Here is a 15,379-nt window from a genome sequence, read left to right on the forward strand (position 1 = left end):
GAGCCCGGAGCCCACCGCTGCAGAGACTGTGGTGACAGAGATGCAAGAAACTCTAACCCCCAAAAGCCCTTGATCTCAGGCTACCAATGGGCTGCCGGTATTGGTCAGGTTTGCTCCAGAACTCGATGGTTCTCAGTGGACAGGTTGAAGTTTATCTCTTCTGCCTCTAGGTTACAAAATATTCTTTCCATTGAGGTTTGGGAGGAGCTATCCAAAGCTCTTCTTCTGCCTGCATTTCCTCCTAGAGTTCCTCAGAAAATGTTCTGCCTGATCCATTGCTGCCTGACCCTGGAAAGGGGTCAGAAATGAGGTCCCCAAAGCCAGGATATACTGGGATTTACTTCCTGGAAGCTGCCTGTGCGTGTCGCCCTCCCGGTAGACCTTTCCTAATGCACTGTGGCAAAGTAAAGTGACAAGAATGGGGGCGATAATACTGATGCCAAGAGTGACAGAGGCAGCCTTGGCACTTCTGCCTTCAAACTCTACCTTTTGCTCTGCCTACGTGCAGAGGGGACAGGAAGGCTGTCTCCTCAACCTCCTGTGCAGAAATCATATCTCCACCTCCCCAAAGCTAAGTGAATTTTCAGAAGATGAATTATTGTGTTATGTAATTGGCTCCATTTAATATCTGGGGAAATAGGGGGAAGTAGTATTGGCTCAGTTTGATGGGTCGTGTGCTCCGTGATGTCTTTGTGCGGGCAGAGTTCTCCCTCCCAACTGTCACTGACCACAGCTAGAGAAGGAGCTCAGGAGAGGGGCTGCTCCCAGAAGCCAGCAGCGGAAGGGCTGCCCCCAGGGACCTTGCAGGGTGGCTTGAGCTCCATTTCCAGTGGCTGGGTATCCCAACTTGTCCTTGAACCTGTGGTCACCGGGACAGGAGCCACAGCCCACACGATGCACCCCTGAACACAATGGAGCCCTTGACAGGGGAGTAAGAAAGCCGTTTATCCTCCCCTGCACCTGGGAACGAACTTACATTTTCTGTTTCACAGACAAGACTCCTAAGGTGAAAACTCTCACTTGAGGTGAGTTAATGAAATAAACAGGCAAAAATAAAATCCCCAACAGGATTACAAAAGAACTCTTATGTCTATTTTTGCTCCCAGGGCATTGCATTTTCACCTTATTCTGTTCCCCAACGGTCATCTCGAAACGTTTCCTGTTCTTGTTTTCAGGTTTGGAAGGCCTGTCTCCCCCCTGCCCATGTGCACCCCAGGAGAAACGTGGGTGTGGGGGAAGGTGGCAGATTACAGGTGCCCTGGTGGTCCAGTCAGACTGCCCTTTAGGATAACACGATCAATCATGCTAACAGGAGGGGTGGGATTCCCGTATGTTTGAGTGTGTACTGTAGGAACAGCCACGATGTACATAAATAAGAATGAGGCAAGACATAAATTATGTGGCTTAATAGAAAAATTCTTACTGGTTGCTCAGGCAGGTCAAAATTAGATGATCTCTTCTGTGGGATCAAGTATAAATATTCAGGTCTTACAGATTGCTTCCATGTCCTAACCCACCTCAGGGCTTAGTCCCTGAAACTGATCAAGAAAGCTGCAGTCTGTAGACTGGAAAGTATTTAGCGTCAAACTGGCCATTCAATATTTATGATGGCTCAGGTCAGAGCATCTCCACAAACACTCCCTGACAGAGATAATCATCCCACCAGTTCTGAAAAATAGAATGTTAATTTTGAGTGACTCATTTAACATCGAAGCAAACTATTAAGTTGTCTATTTTGAAATTCCAGTATATAAAATTTTCAAAGGGCTTTAGAAGCCATTTAGGATGTATGTTCAGCTCTGTTATGGAACATGAAGAACATTATTAAAAAGAAAACGATTCTAGGGCTTCCCCTGGTGGCTCAGTGGTTGAGAGTCCGCCTGCCGATGCAGGAGACACGGGTTTGTGCCCCAGTCCGGGAAGATCCCACATGCCGTGGAGCGGCTGGGCCCGTGAGCCATGGCCGCTGAGCCTGCGCGTCCGGAGCCTGTGCTCCACAACGGGAGAGGCCACAACAGTGAGAGGCCCGCATACCACAAAAAAAAAAAAAAAAGAAAAAAAAGAAAAAGATTCTAAATGCATGAAGAATAAGGGGCTCATTCTCCCACTCCTGAACATTTAGCGCAGAGTCTGAGAACCTCTATCCCTTTCTCCTTGTCCCCTGCATGGGGAGAGGCACGCCCTGGAACAATTCCAAGGAGACGCTTCTTCCCTATCTTCTTCTATTGGAGATGATGCATGGACAGGTGGGTTAGAAGCTTATGGGCTACAGTCCCGTCCTGTCACGGTCAAGCTGTGTGCCTTTGCGCCAGTTGTTTGGTCTCTCCAAGCCTCTGCGACTACATGGTGGAGGGATTGTCTAGTTGTTGGGAGGCAAAGATATTGAATAATATCCTCTGAACTGAGAAGGAATTTTGAGATGGAAAAAACGAAGCGGGCAACTCCATAAAGTGCAATATGAAGCTTATTATGGGTAACTTACACACAGGCAGGAAGGATGGGGCGGGCAGATGATGCAGACATTAGCAGTTGCACTCCGAACCACCAGGGGGGTACAGCAGGATTTAAAGGAGCCAAAGCTAAAAATTGAATCTGACTACCCAGTGAGAAGCACAGTTGGCGCTGACTGGAACTGGGGATTTTTCCTCCCCCCGGGAGTCTCATGACCATTAACCATCTGTGTTAGCAAAAGGCATCCTTCCAGTTTTCATATCAGATGAAGGTGAGGGTAAAAGGTGATAGTGAACTCACCTAGCTTGGGCACAATTCTTGTGACTAGGCTAACGTTTAGTGCTCAGGGAGGGGGCAGGACTGGGGTCCTGTGACGGAGCTGACAAACTGGTCAGCCACACACTAGTTCAATGCCGAGTCATGTCCCCCATGAATCTCCCCATCCTGCTAGCAGGGGAGGCTTCGACACCGATGGAGGAGGATCATAAGGAGGTATAGCATTTCCAAGGTTAGAAAATTTGCAAATGCAGCTTCGAGATTCATTTGAGTCTCATAGCAGTCACGGAAGCCTAACCTCCAAGCAAATATTACTCTTCCCTACCGGAGTTGAACGAACTGAGGTCAGGTAATTTCAACAAACTGGGTAATGCTATTTGAGGAGTCAGCCCTGATGTGGAAACGGGCTCGTGAAAGAGAAGACAGAAAGGCCAAACGGCAGAGTGAGGGCCTCCAGCCCTTAGAAACAAGGCCTGGCTGCCTCTTGGCTTATCTTATACATAATATCGTGTATAGCAAAAGACACTAGAAGAAAAGAAGTACTTTAATCATGTGCTTATTTCTAAAATGATGGGATTAAAGATGTTTTATTTTCATCTTTACGATATTTAAATGTTTTCCAAAGTTTTTTACAATGAATAAGCATGACTTTGGAGAGGAGAAAAAAATAAGTGGTATTGCAAAACACAAAAAACAAAACAACACAAGTGGAGGGAAATATGGATGGAGAGGCAAGAAGGTGGGAAGTGAAAATCAAAACCCAAACCAAAAACTGGTCTCGGAAGACCAGGGCGGGCCCACTCAGACTCGCTCCACCTGCATCCCGGCTTGCGGAATCTGAGGCCCCTCGGCCGCCTCGCCCCGCACCCGCGCGCCCCTCCCCTCGGCTCCGCCAGAGGGCGCCCTGGGGCCGGCCCGCCGCGTCCTCGCCCTTCGCGTTTCTCTGGGTGCTTCTCCTCTGGGTGAAGAGAGAGCGCTCTCGGGCCGCGGACGAACAGGAAGCGCCTGTGCACAGTGACGCGGGATCTGGATGCAGCACAGCGCACCCGCGCCTCACCCGCCGAGCACCGCGGCTCTACACCGTCCAGCCCGGCGCGCGCACGGCCCCGCCATCTCCCCGCAGAGAGCGCAGCGGGCAGCCTCGCCCGGCCTGGGTGCGATGCCTACAGCTGCGGGTGGCCCTCGAGGCAGATCCCGGCCCAGGCTTCCTCCTACCCGTCCCCGCCAGGCTCCTTCGCCCGATTCCCCTCCCGGGCGCTCCAGCCTCGCCCAGAGGCCACTCTGGGTCACCTCTGCGCACCAGGGCACACCCAGGGGAGTGCATGACAAGATGCCACTTCCCCCAAGAGTGATTGCATTGCTTTTCACACTAAAACAAAAACAAACTTTAACAAAGAGGGAAGTAATACACACATAGTAATATGTGGTTGTGAAAAATCCAAATAACCCGTGTGTGTATTTTAAAAAATCAGTCTCCTTTCACCACCGTCTTACCAACTCCCTTCTCCGTAAACAGTTACTAGCGATAGGTTCTTAAATGCATTCATATACATATAATAAGTATACCGTTGTGGATATTAGTGTGTTTGTCCATCCGACCATCAGTCCATCCATCCATACTTTAATGCATGCATCTATCCACCCATGGAAGAATATTAATCAAAACGTTAACGGTGGTAATTTTTAGGTGGTAGAATTAAAACGATTCTTATTTCCTGAATGTTCTACAGTGAAAATATGGGTGCAGGGGGAGCTGTTACTATTTTTAAATCCATTTCCTCTCTTAAGGCTGTCCTCACCTCTACAATAAATGAACTAACCCTCAGGGGCATCTCTGAGTCTCCCCATCTTACTGGAGAGATCATTGTCATCACCATCTCCCAGCTTCACCAAGCAGCGCTCTGGTCTCCTGGTAACAGACCTGAATGTTTGTGTCTCGGTGATTAATGACTATGATGGACTTGGCTACTGCCTATGATTTTACCAGTTTCAAGAGCAGATTAATCGGAAAATGTTCGCTGCTGGCTTCTGGGAAATAGCATAGAATCACGATGATAGTGTTATCTGTGGATTAAGAACTTATACGAAGAGGGTTTTTTTGTGTGTGATTCTTGAAAAGTGATTTTGAAAATTTTCTTTGATTTTTGGAGGCCAGAGAACCCAAGTTCTTATTTAAAAGCTTGTTCTAACCAATCCTGAATCTTTATTGTCTTTGGGAGTTATGTAGCTTAGCCATTACAAGGTTCCTCCTTTCCTTCCCAGTGTTTGAAAAGCAGAAAGGGGTTTGGTGCTCTAACCTGAACACATGGCACCCAACATCCATTTCTGGGATGTTTGTGAGGGGCAGACATACAAAGCCTGAGAGGGTCCCCTGCAACGTTGCCACGCAGGGGTAGTTTGACTTTTGCCTGTGTAATGGATTTATTAAAAATACATGTATTAAAAATCACAATTTTAGGGCTTCCCTGGTGGCGCAGTGGTTGAGAGTCCGCCTGCCGATGCAGGGGACACGGGTTCGTGCCCCGGTCCAGGAAGATCCCACATGCCGCGGAGCGGCTAGGCCCGTGAGCCATGGTCGCTGAGCCTGCGCGTCGGGGAGCCTGATTGAATAAGCACCTGCTTCACCACCAGCCAGTATGATCTGGGCAGGGAAAGAGAGGATAGGAAAGCAGACCCACCCAACCCTCAGGGAATTGACAGAAATCCCAGTGTGTTTCCAAGCTTGTGGGAAATGCATTAGTCCAGGGATTCCTAGACTTTTACATCGCACAGACAAAATTCCAAAATAAATTGAGGGATGGTGAAGTATGCCAACTTTTAATTTTGCCAAGTAAGGTCATTGAAAAAGAACCTGTCATCTACTGGCACTACTGTTTTTTATAAAAGAAAGGACACATTGACAACAAAAGACATGATCTCAGAATAGAGGAATGTGTTTTAAAAATTAATTTTGCATAATAAAATATTTTACCATATTTTCCTTAACTTTTCATTTTTTGCCCATTTTCCTGTCTTAGTTCCAAGAGCACAAGGACTGTAATTTAATCTTTGTTTTGATGGGGGTTATTCTTACACTGTTTTAGGGCCACCATGATGACTATTACTGAACAATATAGTACATTGAGGTGAGAAATATTAGCTATTTGGCCGAATTTACACTAATTCTGAATTTATACTAATCATAGGATCCTATACTAATCCCGCACCCAAACTTTCCAATATGGGTAAGCACACCACCATTTATTTTAATTTTAGATTGCTTTTGTTGTTTGTGTTGAGTTTGGATTTATATACTTCTTAGAGAATTGAAGCTCTTTTTACTTGGATTCTTGTCAGTTGAAGACTCTCTGCTAGTGACCACCCAAAGAACTGAGCGCTTTGATATCATATTCTTCGGCCTAAAGTATTTTCCAAATTACAATTGTTGAATTTCAAGAAACCAATGCTCCAACGATGGGTTATACTAGCCAACGCCTTAAAATGAAATGGGGGAGGAGGAGACGATGGGAGGCAGGGAGATGGGGAGGGCAAGGAAAGAAAAAAGGGATGGAGGCAGAGGAGAAGGGGAAGGACAACAAAAATCAACTGAGATGAAAAGGGTGCTGTATACAAACAGATTTTTTTAACCTTTCCTAGAATTGCAGCAGATCCTGGGACCAAGAATCAACCTCCTATTTCTTGAAAGCAATCAGAAAGGCATTAAATCACCCAGAAGTTGGAAGCGGTTTGTCAGAGAGGATTCCCTGATCTGTCAGTGTTTACGACATATATCTCAACCTGCTGACATTGTCCAGCCCCAGGCCTGGTGGAATAACTACAAGGCAGCTCCCTGGATAATGAGGGGGCAGGAGGTTTTCGGGGCACAAGCTGTACTGTATTACAGAGTAGTAATGGAAACCTCAACCTTGAATATGACTTTTTTTTTCAGACTGAAAATTTAAAGTATGTCAGCCAGGGAAATGAAAAGCCTTTAGCGGTTTTATCTTGTCTTGAGACCCAGAGAGTTGACCCAGGTCCTGGATGTCTGGGAAAGGGATTCATTTGCAGCCTCGAATTTCTTGAGCTGCAATTCCCAAAGAACCTTCCATCAGAATGGACTTTGCAGAGAATTCATACAACCTTGGCACTTCCCCAGGCTTTATCCTTGACTTGGTTCCCCCATTCTTTTCTGGTCAAGTTATCCCAGATTTGTGTCTGCAACTGTCACTCAGACACACACACTACAGCCCCTGACTTCTCTCCAGAGCTCCATGCCTGTTGTCTCCCATCCAACAGGCATCTTAAACTCAGCAGATCCCCAATCAAATGGACCACATTCTCCCCCCCCAGCAGCACCCTCCCTCACTTGGTTTACTTTGGGCAGCTGCACTGTCATTTACCAAGCTGCTCGAGCCAAAACCTCAGCGTCAACCTAAACTCCATCTTCTTCCTTCACTGCAGTCTCCCCATGGTCACCGAGGTCTGTCCTCTCCTACGCTACCGTGCCTCGCTCTTGCATCCTCTTTGCTCCATTCCCCTGTCCAGGCCCTCAGCCCCTCTCACCTGGACCGGGGAAACTGCTTTCTAACTGGTTTCTGGGTCACAGTACCACCCCACCAGAACCTGTCCACATAGATGTCAGGAAGATCTCTGTAAAACACGGTTCTGTTTCCATCTCTCTCCTGCTTAAACCTCCCTGGTAGTTCCTCATTGTCAGTTGGATAAAGTCCAAAGTGTTAATACTTGCCATGTCAGATCAGGTCCTTCCCACCTGACTCCCATCCACCCTAGTGTCCTCCTGGGACATTCTCTACCAGGCATCCTGCGGGAGAGACTATAGATAATCCGCTGATTTACATTCTCCCCTCCTTCCTGATTAAAATAATAATTCTTAATTATATTTGCAAGTCTTTTGTGAGGTTTGATGTGGCCGAGTGACAAGCTCTGGATAGTGGAATGTTAGCAGAAGTATCATGAGAGAATTTCCGAAAACCTTTCCAGGGGGCGCTGGTGAGCATCTTTTGCTCCATTTCTTTTGCTCCCTCTCCACCCTCCAGCCCGGAACTCAAATGTGATGGATTCCGTCTTGGACCATGAAGATGAGGGACACACCCCAGGGGAGGAAGAGCAGCAAGCTGGATGGTACCATGGAGCAGGACTGCCAGAGCCCTGACTACCAAGCTCTGGAACTTTCTGCCAGAAATAAACTTCTAACGTGGTTAAGCCATTGTCATTTTGAGTGTCTGTCCCTTGCTGCTGAACCTAATCATAGCTGATCTAGAATTTGGTACCGGATAGGGGATGCTGCAGGTAACCCCACACTTATATTTTTCTTTCTTTATGCTCCAGAGGGACTCAAGGAGCCAGCCAACCCCCCAGTGTTTAAATTCTTCACTCTCTTATTACCATAGCCACTTGGCCTTCCAACATTCTGGTTTCATAGATACTTTTTTCCCCAGGTGAGCACAGGGATAATTTGCGTAACTGCTCCGCCGCTGCATACTGCACACTGGTAGGTTTTGCAAGTGCGCCTGATTGGCAGAATCACATCCAGAACCATACCTTCAAGGCATTCTGGAAATATGGCTTTATTTCCCGTTCTGCAGAGCAGGCAGCACCCTGGGAAGGCATGTGGAGTGCATCAGTCCAGACTGTTCATTCTGCACGTGCTCCTCAATCCAGCCCGGCACGACAGCTCTTCTTCAGCAGACTTGCCAGGATGTGCTTGCCTTCTTTACATCATTTCTGCAATTCCTTCTGCCTTGAATCTTGCCTTTCCCCCTCCCTCACTCCTCTGCCCCGGTGAGTTTACGCTTATCTCTCAACCCCTGGCGGAGCCAATCCATCCTACCTGCTGTGGGATCTGTGCAGCGCTTGGAATAATCCAGTTACTGTCCTTAAGTGAAATATATTATTGGCTCACAGATCCCTCTTCTCCACTAAAAGGTGAGCTTCTCAAGGACCGAATGAAAAGCGACTGTTGCATCTGTGCCCTCTTCTGCCTCCTACTTCTATCCCAGTCTGGCAGAGGCACTGAGGAAATGTTTGTTGAACTAGTGAACATTGACAATGGCTCCAAACTAAGCTACCTCCTCCCTCAGACTGCAGGGTTCGGAGTAGATTCCAGAACATGTATATGTACGGCTGAGTCGTTTTGCTGTGCACCTGAAACTATCACAGCATTGTTAATCAGCTATACTCCAATATAAAATAAAATGTTAAAAAAAAAAAAAAAAAGTGGACTCCAGAGTAGAACCAGCTGTGTGTGAATCTCGGCTCTGCTGGGTCCCAGCTGGGGCATCCCGGGAATACTATGTGACATCTCTGTGCGTTAGCTTCCTTCTCTGTGACATGAGTTCAATAACACCCACAGGGTTGTTGGGAGGATTAAACGATGGCACCTGTGAAGCATGTGGTACAGCACCCAGCACACACATGGAACTCAAACATCAGCTAGTATCATTTTGTGGGTGTCGCTCTCTTGCGTGCTCTTCACTTTCCCTTCTTTTCTCCTCTCTCTGTACTTTGCTTATCAGTAACATTTCGACACAATGAACATTTTCTGAGCCCCGGCACCGTGCCAGGACAAACACAGCCTTGGGGAGCTTGCTGGCTTTCAGGGAGGCAGACACAAACCATGAGCCCCAGCAAAGCATGGCACTTGAATGATGGGAGCTTTTCACCAGTTTCCATGGAAGTGCAGGGGAGAGAGGCAGTCACCGCTGTGGATAGGGGGTCGGGGTGGGGGGAGGACAAATGATTTACAGAGGGGGGTGGTGATTCTTGCAATGGCTTTCAAAAGAGGCGTGGGAGGAAGAGGAGACTTCTGGGCAGAGAGAATAGCGTGTGTAAAGGCAGGGAGATGTCCAACACACAGTGTGGCTTAGAGGACTACCAGTAAAACTAGACCAATGGTTCCCACACTTGAGCTTCCATCGGAATCCCCAGGAAGCCTGGATAATGTGCAGATTGCTGGGCTCCTCTCCCAGAGTTTCTGCTTCACTAAATCTGGGGTTGGGCCTGAGGTCTTGCAAGTCTAACAAGTTCCCAGGCGGTATTCGCGTTGCTGGTCCAGGACCACGCTCTGAGAGCACTGAGGGGCCAGAGCATGATGGGGGAGTGGGGAGCAGGGAATAGTGAAAAGGAGAGCTGGGCTTCACAAGCTAGCTCAGGCGTTTAGATTCTATAAACAATGACAACAATACTTAAAGAGAAGAGTACACAATCAGATCTATGTGGCCCGAGTGGACGTTAAGGGCCTACGACTTCAGAAGGGAAGACTCGTGCGGAATAGAATCCAGGTGGGCTGTGGGTAGTCTGTGAGTAGCTTGGCACAGAGCCCAGTCCCCAGCCGCTCAGCCCGAGCCTCTCTCCCTGGGCTGCTCCTTTCCCCTGAACACAGAGGAAGAGGTGCTTCTCTCATCTCCAGGGTTAGGGCTTCTGCTCCTGCCTTCCATGCCATCACCGTCTCCTCTGGACTCATCCTCTTCCAGATAGCTTCAGCCTTTTTTTCTGCACACCCCTTCCTGATGGGCATAGTTTAAGCCAAACCTTCAACCATATAGCACTCCAGGAATCACACTACCCAGCTCCTTTTGGCTGCTACTATTAATACATTTTTTTTAAGCCAAAAACATCTCAATGAATGGTCATCACCTGCCCCATTTCCTCACACCCGGTACCTACCCTCTGAGTCTCATTCTGCACCAGCCTAAGCAGTGAGATAGCAACTTGTTTTTCTGGTTTGCTTTACTTGCATCAGCCTTGCTTCTAGGAAATCCATGTGACAGAATATATTATTATTTTCCTGTTAGGAACAACATAATCCAATTTGTCTAAACTGATGGAGTCAAAAAAAATTTGAGACTTATGTAAAGTATAATTCCATAGAGACATATGTCTTAAGATTTCCTGGTCTGTCTAGAGCTATGTTCCTTAGAAACAGGATTTATCCACCTTTGTATTAATTACTGTAAGAAGTGTCTATGAATTATCCATCACTTGTTTCTACATTTTAAATTTTTTAAAGGATGAGATAGGGGAATTCCCTGGACGTCCAGGGGTTAGGACTCTGCACTTCCACTGCAGGGGGCACGGGTTCCATGCCAGCGCATGGCCAAAAAAAAAGAAAGAAAGAAAGAAAACATAATAAAGGTTTGAGATAAAAATGGGGCCTGTTGGGTATTGGGAGCATGAGCAAAGCCTATTCTTAAAGGTTCTTTATTCAAATGTTGTAAACAAATATGGAACAGCCATTGAACCCAGTTCAAGCCCTTGGATGTACAACAGGGATTGTTTTACTTCCTGAACAGGAAGTTTTCTGAGTGTTGCTTAGAGCCAGAGATCTCACACTTCTGTGTGAACTTTTCCCTCTCTTCTGGACCATTTATATATCTGCTGCAAATCCTTGATGTCAAATAGTCTTTTCACAGGTACCTTCCAACAGTGAGGGAATTGAAATATCTCCAAAATCAATTTCTAACTCAGGCAGAATGCCTTTATAATGTCAATAGTCAGAAGAGCTAGGAAATTCTAGAAACAAACAGAGGCCCATTGCCTATCAATAAGTTTGCTCCTTTTTAAAAGTTTTTTCTCCACTTTATTCCTGCTGCGACTTTGCAAAAATACGTAGCTTTCTCAGCTTCCCTGAGAGCAAAACTAACTTATTTTTCTAATCAGTGGGAACACCACCAATTCTTCCATGATTATCAGAATCTTCTGAGGTTAAGGGCTTCTCTATTTTTAAGGCAAACAACTTCTTCTTTTAAACATAGTTCCAGGTCCATTTACTTGATTTGATTAGGGGCACAGAGCAGAAAGCCTGTGATCTTAGCTCCCACGCTCCCCTTCCCCTGGAACCCCCGGAGACTAACCCCCAGTGTGCAGGTAGAGCCCAGCCTGTGCCGCATTCCTGAAGGAGCCCAAGATGCCCATTGAGATGGAGCTGGGGGAGGGGCAGGAAAAGGAGAGGAGGAGGCCTCTCTGTGCCCCCAACTCCAGCGATCATCCCCAAGCCAAAAGAGAAAATTGGCTGTGTTATTTTTACACTTGAGGCAATTCAGTGAAATCCAGGCCTTTACCTTACCGGTTTCATTGCTTTCTCAAGTGCAAAATCTTTAGTGGTCATTTAAAAGCCACCGGAATATTTTCTCCTTAACACTTGTTCCTGCCAACTTGAAACTGGCTTTCTCAGTTCTCTCTTTCTCATCTGGGAGGAACTCCGTCAGACTTCTGCCTACAGATGATAAAACCCTTCCCCATGTCCGCACCAGATCTGTCCTCCGAGTCCAGGTCGGGAGGCTGGCTGAAAGCAAGGGTGACCACGGGGACACGGGGATGATCCCAAAGAGCAATTAGGCTGCTTCCCAGGGCCTGGTGGTTCCTGAAGCTCATAGTTTTTCAGAACTGCAGTGGTAGGGAATTGGGGAGGAAACTATGGTAACTGAAGATCTAAAACGACCTGAATGTCCTCAGGTATAACATGGAAATGTTCTCCAGCTCTCTGAGAGCTGTCCCAAGGTTAGCACATTAGGGCCTGGTACCAGACAGATACTGGATAAATACTTACAGGATGAATGAATAGACACACTGCTAGAATGAACTAAACATAAATACTAGGGATGTTCTTTATATTTTCTTTCAAATGTTTTGATTTGAAGAATGTCTTAGCCATTTCCCCCATCTTGCTTCCAGATTCAATCTCCCCAAGTTCGTGAACATGACGGTTACTGGCCCAAAGACCCCTTCATACCATTAAAGCTTCATACGCCTTCATACCATCAAATCTGACTGCTATGATGGCATCCCATCTCTCTGCCCCTGTTAACTTTGAGCACACCAGTGGGAGGGTTGGAAATATTTATGCCCCTGAAAATACGTCGAACAGTATAATATTCTCAAGGCTCTCTACCTGCTGCTTGTGACCACCAAGAAAACAGTCTATGAACTGCAGAGGTGGGTGTGAGTGCTTCCCTGTACTTGCCGACCTTCCTCCCAGCTGTGAAATGGAGATGATCAGATGACAGGACCTCAGCCCTTGCCAACAGAAGGTTGTGAAGACCAGTGGGACTGGAACATGAATGGCTGCTCAGTCTACACTCCGGGGGTCCCAGGACGAGAGCTTCCCAGCACCTTCCCTGGACCAGCACCCCAGGGGGCATGGCACTCAGTGCCCACTCTCCTTAATCAATGTTGTACTGATTTGATCAGTGGTTTTCAAACTCTGTCCTACACAGTCTGAGATGTTCTGCCCAGGAACCATGGTGAGGGATGGTGTGTGAGCAAAAATTCAAGCATTCCCTCTTCTAAATTGAACAGCCCCACTTTCTGTTTTTTAATTGATTTTGTATGTTAGGTTTCTGCTCTTTTAGGGAAGGTAATGCTCCATTCTTCAAACAACAACGATAGCTCACGAGGCCAAAGATTAGGGTTCTAATGGTTCTAACATGGGACCCTGCTCCTTGTGGGCACTTAACACATGCTCATTCAATTGAAGAGGCACTGCCTTCTCTGAACTTCATTTCCAAATTGAAACATTTGGGACTGAGTTTCCATTCCTGTGACTCACTGTAGGAAAACTGAAAAGAACCTGAAGTCACCCATGTCTTTCTGCTGTTGTTTATCCAAATCAACACCTGTTGTTTACCAAACACCTAGCTTATAGTAAGCACTCAATGCATGTTGTTGAATGGATAAATGACTAAATGAATGATGTGTGATCCTGCACAAGTTACTTGCCCTCAAATGTAAAATGAGCCTAAATCCACCTTTTTTTGCAGTGTATGGTGAAGATATAACGAAAGAAGATGGGTAAATTGTTTATCACATAGTAGGATCAACGAATATTCACTTTATTCTCTTCCCCTTCATGTAAACAGTAGACCTTATTCTCTCTCTTTTTTTTTTTTTGTGGTACGCAGGCCTCTCACTGTTGTGGCCTCTCCCGTTGCGGAGCACAGGCTCCGGACGTGCAGGCCCAGCGGCCATGGCTCATGGGCCCAGCTGCTCCGTGGCACGCGGGATCCTCCCGGACCGGGGCACGAACCCGTGTCCCCTGCATTGGCAGGAGGACTCTCAACCACTGCGCCACCAGGGAAGCCCCGACCTTATTCTCTTTGACCCTCTTTTTCTGCAAGGAAATCACTTAATCTGATGGAAATAATTGATGGACCAATCACATATGATTTCCATAAACAGGGTAGGAGGCCTAGCCTTCATACTTCTGTCCATACAGAACTTGGCCAGATGCCAATGTAACTAATAAATATACTGAAATACTGTACAAGTTTGGGATACATAAGAGCTTTGAGTGATTACTTTGATGATGGAAAGTTATCATGTGATACCACAGCAATAAAGCAATTTAATTACTTTTCTTCATTTAAAAAAATAGATGGTGGAAACCTTACAGCATTTAGATGAGAATAACCACCATGGAATCCATAAAGATGTTGTACATAATTACCTAGAATTGGTACTTCTCACTCTCAGATCTACCTGGGAGACTTTAGATAATATTTAGAAGCAATTTGGGGATAAGATTCAATATAGGTAAAACTAGATTAGGGTTATATCACTTGATCAGGGATTCTTGTAATGGACCATGATGAGATAAATTAACAGAATTCTACAGATGTGGAGGCATTGACAGCCGAGTGCACAGCTACTAGCAGGAATTTGGGACGCATTCAAAGCTTTGAAAGTTAAACTACATGGTGGTGAACTTAACAACATGGAAACAAGTTTGCTCTTCTCCATGACCTATGATCTTGTCAAGGCTGATGATCAACTGCTACACGTGGCCACAGTGGATAAATCCTAATTAGGCACCTTTTCAAAAAAGTATAGACTAACAGGGAAACTAATAGTTCCTTTAGCTTCGAAATGGTTTTTAAATGAGAGTTCATAGCCAAGTGATCAAAATATGTTTTCTAGCTAACTCTTTAAAATCATGCTCTATTCCAAAGGACACTACATCTTTAGGAGGATAAGTTATGCTGTGCTTTGAATTTTGGAGGTATTGAGGTTGCAACGTTGGGAGAAGATTATTGTTTGAAAAATTTTACGAAGAACTAGGGAGAAGGGACAGCTATAGAGCTGTTCAGACCAACTGCAGCCAGTGGACCCTTGCTGGTTTTGAGTGATTAACTCTGAAATGCTCTGAAACCATCAGCTTCAAAATCTACCCCAGATTTTTGGTGAGGGATGGATGTTGTGCTTGATGAAATAAAATTCATATTTTAAAACAAGACAAGAGAAATCTAAACAGAAAATTTTTTCTCAGCCCATTTGGGCCTCCTCTCTTCCCTACAGTGTGCATTGTTCATCTGCATTATTCATTAACCAGACTACCCCAATGGCAGAAATACCTGCTCTGCCACAAAGATCAATTTTCTCCTTTCTCCAGCCATGTAACTCCTTAGAAGATAACATTCCTTTCTCAATCCTGTAAGGGGTCACGATGACCCACCACTCACCTTGTGCGTGCAGACTCTTTGGTGAACTTTATGTACAATGCCAACATCTCACTTCCCTTAAAGATAGTGATTGGTGCAGAACAGATGGATCAGATGTCCTGGGGAGACACGGGGCCACATCTTTTGGATGGTCTTAGCTTAAATACTTACTTATGACCTTATTGATGTCACTAGCTATATTACTTGTATTCTGCCTA

This window comes from Grampus griseus (genome assembly GCF_964374135.1).
Source record: "Grampus griseus genome assembly, chromosome: 1".
NCBI lineage: Eukaryota > Metazoa > Chordata > Mammalia > Artiodactyla > Delphinidae > Grampus > Grampus griseus.